We start from the raw sequence: 9347 nt of genomic DNA, 5'->3' as shown, positions 1-9347 counted from the left end.
TCATATTAGTTGATTGATCGATTTTAAAATAATTAACAAATAAAAGTATTTGTGTTAAAAATTTGAGAATTTTAGGAAAGTTCTATCAATAATACTATTTTAAGAGTACCTCTAACGAAGGTATTTTACTAGAGTTCTTAAATGTAAAAAATATTAAAATATTTTAAAAAGAGAGAAGATGAGACAAAGTTCTAGAAATGCATCCTGCAAGTACCTCCCAAAATACTAATCATCTACAGTGCTAACCAATTATTTTCTAAAGAAAATGGTGGTTTTATTACAAAATTGTATTAGAATAAAAAATTATTGATTATGTTTATAAAATTGTATTAGAATAAAATATTATTATTATGTTTCTATATTGATTTTTAGACACCCACGATGGTGTTGCTCTAACAATACTAGTAAATTGTAAATGTCCTAAAAATAGTAACTAGTTGAAACAGTTAAGACATATAAGAAAAGCTGTTCATTCTTTAATTTTTTTTTGTCATGATGATGATGGAACACGAATCTTTGACATAAGTGTCTGTTCTTTAATTTTCATGAAGGGGTTGATGAAAATCGTGGGTTAGGTTTAAACCCACTTACCAATGTCTTTTCCCATCTTTGTGTGATATTGCACCAAATAAAGGGACAAGTTTCGTGGTTCAACTACTAGTCTTTAGACCATCGTTATCGCCGTTCTTTAGCAAGGTTTTTAGTGTAATTGGAATTAAAAATAAATCAAAATTAGCTTTTATTAGAAAAAACGTTCCTTGATTAAGGGACAATACTAAACGTTTCTTAGTAACACGTGTCTATCATTGAGGAATTTGGATTTCTTCTCTCTCCATCTCTCTCTTGACGAAAATTGTTCTTCTCTCCACATATCTCTCTGTGATTCTCCTCATCGCATCCTCTGTTTCTTGATCTCTATATTCTTTTCATGATAATAACGGGAAAAAGCTCAATCAAAGAAGGAGAATGAGATCCCTAATGTGTAAAATCACACAACGAGAAGCCGCATAGATTGATGAGACCTTGATGTGTCCTCTTGGCTTCTCCGTTGATCAGCTCATGGTCTTCCTTTCTTCTTCTCCCTCTTCCGCTTTTGATTTTACCCGTAGAGATTGATCAGACCTTGATGGGTCCTCGTGGCTGAGGTAATTGAATCATCCCAATCTTTGTTCTGTTTTGAGTTAAAAGAACATAATGTAGTGTATGTTCTATCTAATTAACAAAGTTCAAAGATTTTTATCTTGTCTCTAGTCTCACAAGTGGATGTAATCATTACAAAATTTTCAGTTCTTGGTTTTGAAGTATGTAAGATGTTTTTTCCAGGTTTATCTTGGCGTGGTTAAGGTCTTACATGGATTGTATGGCTTGAGATCAATTTCCCTTCAGTGGCTGAGGTTTCCAGAGCAGTACAGGTCCAGGATCACTGCAATAAATGGATGAAACCGCCACCAGGAGATTGATCAAAGTTACTTTATTACCATTGTTGCTGGGAAGAAGGCTCTTGAAAGTTCTGGTCTTGGTGGTGATAAGCTTAGCACGGTACTACTCTTTTAGATTGATCAAAGTTCAGAGCTTTGACTCATTCAGTTTAGATGCTAAATGACAGCAGGGAAGTGAAAGATGATTCCTTAAGCTGCTGGTGTCATCATCCCTTTAGCTTTGACCTTTCTGGTCCACAACGCTAAGAGAGACAAAGAAACGAGGAGTGACTGTCGACGACGTCGGTGGAGAGCCTGGTCACACCGTTAGGAACCACAGGTTCAAAGATCCAGTCAGCTCCCACTGGGAAGACATCTCCACTTTCCCGGAGCTCTTCGACATCTCGTGTAAGAACCACAGCGACAAGTTTTTCCTCGGGACCAGGAGGCTGATTGCTAGGGAGGTCGAGACTAGCGAGGACGGGAAAGTGTTTGAGAAGCTTCATTTGGGTGATTACGAGTGGAAGACGTTCGGAGAGACGCTTGACGCTATGTAGTTTTGCTTCTGGTTTGGTTAGGATTGGTTACTAAGAACCAACCTAAAAGTACCAGCAATAATCTCTTTTTTTCTTAATGTTCCTTAACATTGTTCTTTAGCTCAAAAATACTAATAAACAATGCTAAGACCTTTCTAGCAATAATGTTGCTCTTACTCCATATATCAACGTCACTTTCACAAGATGGGGTTCTTTTTCACTAGCATATGCTTTTGTTGAACTATTATTACTTTGTGTTTATATTCCATACAAGGAAAAAGATAAAGCAATTGGTATAAGTCGTGGGTTATGCGTGACAGTCCATCATACCAAAAGCCATTTCAACTTTTCCTCTGTACCGGAGTGAACTGATGCTGAAAAGACCTAAGGAGTGGGGATCAAGTGCAAGTTAGCCCGTTGCAGATTTTAGGCGCAGGTTAGATAAGAAACCGAGGTTTGACTAGCCGTTAGGAAAGAGCACTGACTGGCGCGTGGGGACATTACGGTGGCGGTAAATGGCAAAGACTGACGTGGAGGACGCGCGCAAATGTCGCTGTGCGGAAGAGAGTGGGTCCAAAATTAACGTTATCAAGTTTACTCTATTTTCTAAAAGTAAAAATAAAACGAGAATTGTAAAAGAAGATCTCTGTGACAAAAAAAAAGGTAAAAGAAGACCAAATTATTTTAAAAAGAGTTTTATTATTTCTTTTGGGGTAATTTCATCGTGAATGTAAAAAAAAATAACCTAAAGAAATAGGTTCGAGATCAATTTTTTCATATCTTATAATATGGTGTAAACTATCATTTTCGCCGAATATTCAACTAGTGGCATAGCTAAACTATTTTTTGTTGTGATAAATCACAAGCCGAATGCATCAATGATAGCATATGTTTATCTTTGGACCAAATTCGAAATACTTGAGATAAGCATACAAGAGGTATATATTATGTAATCTTTTGGAGGTATATATTTGTGATAAGTATACGAGAGAGATATATCATATAATCTTTCGGAGGTACGGGTTTGTACGGTGGTGATAAACTGAGACACTGAGAAGATAGGGTTAAGAAAGGTTTGGATTATAACATAAATAAACGTATTAAAAAGCACATCAACTGATAGATTGGCTTAGGGAAGAACAAAGTGAAATTAAAGAATCGATGCGCGTAACACGCCTGTGTTGTCCCTTTCATATCAAAACACGCAATTTTCTTAAAAAGGTCTATATACATATTTGACTGCCTCCATTCCATCCAGCACAATCACCATATCATCTTCGTATTTAAATAGCCTTTTTGGTTATAAAATATTGCAATGTCAAGATGTGTTTATTAATCATTCAATGCTGTATTTATAAGCCATCATGCAATCAACCACGGCATCATCAAGTAAACGGGTATTATAATGTTATGCACGTCAATGGAAGTTTGACTGGAATAATATAATAGTTTTGATTTAGTGTAACGAGTTAATACGCACGTAAATGTGTAGGATCTTAGACTAGAGAGAGACTTCGAGGAACCAGGGACCGGTTTGGTTTGTTTGGAGCATGTGAAATATAATTGGTTCACGTTCTCATTGTTAATGATGTTATCTCATTGTTAATGATGTTATCTTATTTCTACATCTTTTGAAAACAAATACTGAAACATTTATATCAATAGAAAGATATCGTATAAAATTCACCGCTAGAATAGCACTTTATCATTGATTAGGTCGTATATATAGTACAAATAATTTGAGCACGACTCTGAGCTTATTTCTGGAATGGTCCCGGTTGAATCATCAATGGTCACATTATTATTGCCATCTCTTCACGCTATTTTTATTTTTGTAGTATTATTAACTTATTTGTTACTATTAAAAAGATACGGATGACTGCAATTGTGAATCATCAAGTCAGGCAAGCAATCAATTACTCGATCATTCTTTTGCTTATTTTTAAATCTAAGAGCATGTTTATAGGTATATCTTATCCCATATCTTAACATTAAAAAATTAGAAGAAAGGAAGAAATCACAAAACATGTTTCTTAGTTAAGATGAAAAAATCATGTATCTTAGTGGTAGGTGTCATAGAAGCATTGGCTAGAGGAGAGGTAGAGAGATGAGGATTGACTCATTCTCTTTCTATGGTTTCTCTTTCTCTCATAATGATAATTATTAAAAAATCATTAAAACTCATTTAAGATACAATTAAAGTATCTGTCTATAAACATGCTCTAAACGACCTACATTGACTAACTTACTAATTTACTCCCTCCGTTTCATATTATATGTCGTTCTAAGTCTTTGCACACAGATTAAGAAAACATTTAATTTTACATATTTCCAAAATAAAAATACTATTACCAATACACATCAACCAATATAAAAATAGAATAGAGAATATTTTCAATAAATTTTGCATTGAAAACCGAAAACGACACTTATTTTGAAACAAAAATTTTGCTCTAGAACGACATATAATTTGAAACGGAGGGAGTATTCATTTTGCTTCTATCACATACCAAAGTCCACTTTAGGTTGTGATAAGGACGTAAGGTTAAATATGTATGCAAAACCTAGCCTCATCTTTCTTCTAACACATACCAAGGTTTACTTTAGGTTCTGATAGGGATGTATTCAAAACCTACTCATCTTTCTTCTAACACATACCGAAATCCACTTTCGGTTTCTGATAGAGGCCCCAAGGTTATGTACGCAAAACCTACGCCTATCTTTCTTCTAACACATACCAAAGTTCACTTTTGTTTCTGATAGAGGCCGTAGGTTATTTACGCAAAACCTACGTTCATCTTTCTTCTAACACATACTATACTAGAGTTCATTTTAGCCCTTTACGTTATAATAGGCCTGTAAAATTTATATTCAAAACATACGCATTAGGCAACTACCCACCACTTCATTTTTTCAGGAACAAGTGTTTATCAAGCAATAGATTACAACAGCACGATTTTATACAAGTAGTAAACTTGTGAATTGGTAACTTGAAGAAGGACAAATGGTGAAAGGACATTGTCGGCAGGAAAAGGAAGCTATTTGATTTAGGGAACAAATCTTAAAAGTGGAGTCCACAAAGAAAAGGACAGGGAAGCAAAATTCGAGCATCTAAAAACTCTTCTTTTTTTTTTGTCAAGGATCTAAAAACTCTTGAGAACATTACACAACACACATCCACATCGCACTTCCGGGCCCACGCTATCTTTTCCTATATTTTTATTTTTTAATTGGGCCGTTTTTGGCCCACTTGAGGGACCGTTTCTCCTTTATTTTCCCTTCTCCAACACGTGAAGCTGATTCCAGACTTGGAACTTTCCTCGACTTCAATTTGAATATTAAACAAAACTCTTCATCTTAAACGTCATAAGATTTTATAATCCATCAGCTATGTATTATTATTATTATCAACCGTGAAAATTAAGATGATGGGCCATATTGGCACGAAAGAGTTTAATCTTTTAGAGTTTAATCTTTTAAATGGGGAAAATCGCATAAAAAACTCTGAAAGTGGCATTTACTGACACTTTAAACTTTGAAGTTTTTTCACTAACACTTTTAACTCTCAAACTGACATTTGTGTCATAAAAAACCTTCAAATAAAATAAATGACCTGTTTAGCAGGTAAAAATAATGATGTGTTGGTTTTTTTCAAAAAAAATATTTATTTAATTCATAAAACTAAATAAAAAACCAAAAAAAAACTCAGAAAAATTAAATAAAAGTTCAGGAAATTAAATAAAAAATCAAAAAAATCGTAAAAAATTATAAATTATTATAAAATTCAGAAATTAAATAAAATTTCAGAAAATTAAATAACTTTAAAGAAAATTAAAATAAAATCAGAAAATAACTAAAAATCAGAAGTTAATAAAAATCAAATAAAATTATAAAATTAAATAAAAATTCATGAATTTCACAAATAACAATATTTTTAATAAACATCAAATTGACACTTAAATAGCTTAAAATTTAATGTATTACATGCATTATGCATATCATCGTTCAAAGTGACTGTCAAAATGTTTTTATTGACACATCTACAGTCATTTTCGACGATGGTGTCAGAAATTACCGTTGGAAATATGTCAAAATCATCATTGTTAATGGTTATGTTAGAAATCATCATCGTAAGTAATGATATGTTTGAAATTATAATTGTCAATAATTTGGTTGTCAAGGTAATAGCTATGAATAGTCATCGACTCTATTCTAAAAAATAGCAATCTTGTAATTTTTTGGAAAATACTTTTTCTTTTAGTTTTCTGAATTTTTATTTAATTTTTTAAATATATTATTTTAAATATTATAATTTTTTGTATCTGAATTTTTATTTTATTTTATTTTCTGATTTTTATGTAATTTTCTGATTTTTATTTAAATTTCTGTATTTTGATTAAATATTATAGTTTTTATTAATTTTCTGAATTTTTATTTATTTTTATTTAATTTTTCCATTTTTTACCTGTTAAACCGGTCAACTTTATAGTTTGAAGGTTTTTTCTGATACAAATGTCACTTTGAAGGTTTAAAGTATTAGTGAAAAAACTTCAAAGTTTAAAGTGTCAATATGTGCTACTTTCAGGGTTTTTATGCGATTTTCCCTTTTTAGATGTGTGTTGTGTGAGTCACCTTCACCATCTGGTAGTCACATTGAACAATTGTTTCTTTTTTTCTTTTCTCCAATGAACTTTCACAAAAAGTCAATATAATACAATAATATGGTGACACATTACACAGTCCAAACAACAGAGTAGACATGAATAGTATTAAAGAAAATTAGTTAGATTTTCGAATGGGATCACGTTGTAGTATTAAAGTTCATTTTAACTTTCAATGTACTCAGTAGTTAGTTAGATGAAGGAACATGATTCACCCTTCTATATATAAGGAATAATATATTCCACAACTTGGTTTTGAATATTATCTATGAAAAAAATAAGAAGGATTTTTTACGGCAAAGACGGCAATAGAAAAGTTCTACGAGTTATTGTCATCATCATTTCGAAATTGATTGATTTTGTGGGTCGGTTTTTCATTTGTTATCTAGCCTAACCTCTAACGATCAACGTCCCTACTTCATTAGTTATATGCATAAACATGTACATATATTAAAAGAATAAAAGATGCTTTTAGACAAAAACTTGGACGAGACCTCACATTCATAAATGGTGTACCATGTCAACCATGGACCAACGATGATCTCGATGTCCTTTTTTTTTATAATTTTCTTCTCTCACAACCCTTTATCAAATATTCTACCTTTCATACCATAGTGGAACCCAACTTTCGGCTTCTAGCAAAGTCGTCCATAGTCTGACGCAGTTAATAAATTTGTGATTAAGATGTTGATCGTTTGTTTCAGTTGAAAATTGTTGCACTTGTCATGTATGTGATTCTGCATTTTAGATAAGTATTAATCAAATCATAACCATAGGAATTGGGTGTTATCAGACCTAGCCTTATTTTACATAGCCCAAGTGTTAATCGAGCATTTAAAAGAAGAATAACTGTTTTAAGATCTCGAATCTATCAAATGATAACAATTTATTCATTGTATAGATCTAAGTTCTAACTGTATTTTTTATTAGCCAACCAAAGATGAAGTTCGAAAAGAGGTGCGAGAGTATATCAAGGGTTTAAAGTAAAAGGAGTAGCCTATACCACTATTGCTTAGTTGGCCTAATCCTACGCAAATATCATTATTCTCACCTACCAAATTGTACAAAAATATCAAAACACTATATGGTTTAGTTGAAATTTTTAAATAGAAGTTTATGTAATATCCGACACAAAACAATATATGGTTAAGACATGACATTGATATATTTGATAGGAACAAGACATGATGTACATTTATGGGTGAAGACTGTACTTCCGTATGGATCAGAAAAGGTGAGGAGATAGTTAGGTTATTGTCCACATTAGGAACCAACCACTCATGTATAATTCTTTAGCGAGGGCAAGTGGGAAAGTAACTTGGAGCTTAGAATTCAAACAATTATTGTATCCGGTTTATGTAACCATGAATTCCGAAAGAAAGAGTAAAGCAATGCAATGATGATATGAAGAATAGCTTCACAAGATAGAGAATATGGTAAAGCAAAAAAAGGAAAAAATGATGAAGAAAAACAAGATGTGCCTCGGCTACTTTGTCAAAGGGAGCAAAATAGTAAAAGACAGACTTGAGGAGGTCGAAGATGACACACTAAATTAAAAGATAGCAAGAAATCATAGATATCATATACACATGTAATATTCTTTTATTTTTTAATTAAAATATAATCATGAAGATTAGGATGATTTATGCGATATAAGAGCAACCTTATTGGCCAGAAACTCTTTTAGTTTCTAAAACATAAAAATAATGATATTCAATTGTTATTGTTAATTTTATTTATTTTTAAATAAATGGACCAATAGATGAAAAGTAAATGTGATTTTAAGTATCAAAAGTATCTGTGCACTCAACCTCTGTCTATTCTCTTCTAGTTTTTTTTTTCTTTTTCCAAAATTATTAGATACTTTCTAATCCTCATCAACAGAGATGCTCTAAGATTCCAAGAAGAGTTTTATTTTATTTATTTAATGCCAATTACATGATAATGATGATGATTGTTAGTGGTGCTAGAAATGAAGATAAATGATGTGAACTTGTGAAGTTGATGGATGAACGGTGTCCTCGGTGTCCAACAGGCCACAAGACAACAACACAACACGATTACTTAATTGAATCAAGAAAACAAAATGGACCTTCATTAAAATGGATCATACAGACTGGAATCCCTACAAAATCAAGATGCTATGTTGGATGATTGTGACACACTTTGGATTTTAAGAAAAATATGCAAAATATATATTAAATCTTTTTGATGGCCAAGAATTTATGGACGGAGGCCCAAAGTCCATACCATGTATAATAACTCTCTTTTGGAGAGCAGACCTCTCCCAACGTTAGTCGCGTATTTTTCTTAAAATCCAAAGTGTCCGGTACCTATTACCGTCCACTATTAGGAGGCGATGACATGTTCCAGTTCAGCTGAAAGTTTGGTTTATTACCCAAAACATAGAACACGCAGATCTCTGAATCAAATAGAAAGGATAATAGTGTGTACTTGGGCCGAAGAAGAAGTGAAAATGGAGTACTCAAACAATACCAATAAGTCCAATATGACTTATGATTCAAGCCCTTACAAAAACAAACCAAGATGCATAGAATGTGAATGTATAACCAATTTGAGCCAGAAACTTATGGTCTAGCTGCAAAAACGTGCTCAAAACACCCATAAAAAGTAAAAACAATAGAATATCATTTAATGAAAGGATTACCAAGAACAAAATAGGTCATATTATTTGTAGGAGAAATAGAGAGCTAAAAACTGATGAGTGATGA

At 32.4% G+C, this 9347-nt stretch overlaps 1 long non-coding RNA gene across 1 annotated transcript; it reads left to right on the top strand.

Annotated features, from left to right (window-relative positions):
• Window positions 1-816: 816 nt before the first annotated feature.
• Window positions 817-2114, top strand: LOC130501632 (uncharacterized). The gene is made up of 2 exons (XR_008939828.1): window positions 817-1145; window positions 1324-2114. It is a non-coding gene; the product is annotated as an uncharacterized LOC130501632 (long non-coding RNA).
• The last annotated feature ends 7233 nt before the right edge of the window (window positions 2115-9347 follow it).

This window comes from Raphanus sativus, unplaced genomic scaffold, assembly GCF_000801105.2.
Source record: "Raphanus sativus cultivar WK10039 unplaced genomic scaffold, ASM80110v3 Scaffold0237, whole genome shotgun sequence".
Classification (NCBI taxonomy): Eukaryota; Viridiplantae; Streptophyta; class Magnoliopsida; order Brassicales; family Brassicaceae; genus Raphanus; species Raphanus sativus.
Note: the sequence above shows the minus strand (reverse complement) of the source record. Positions and strands in the feature narration are given on the sequence as shown.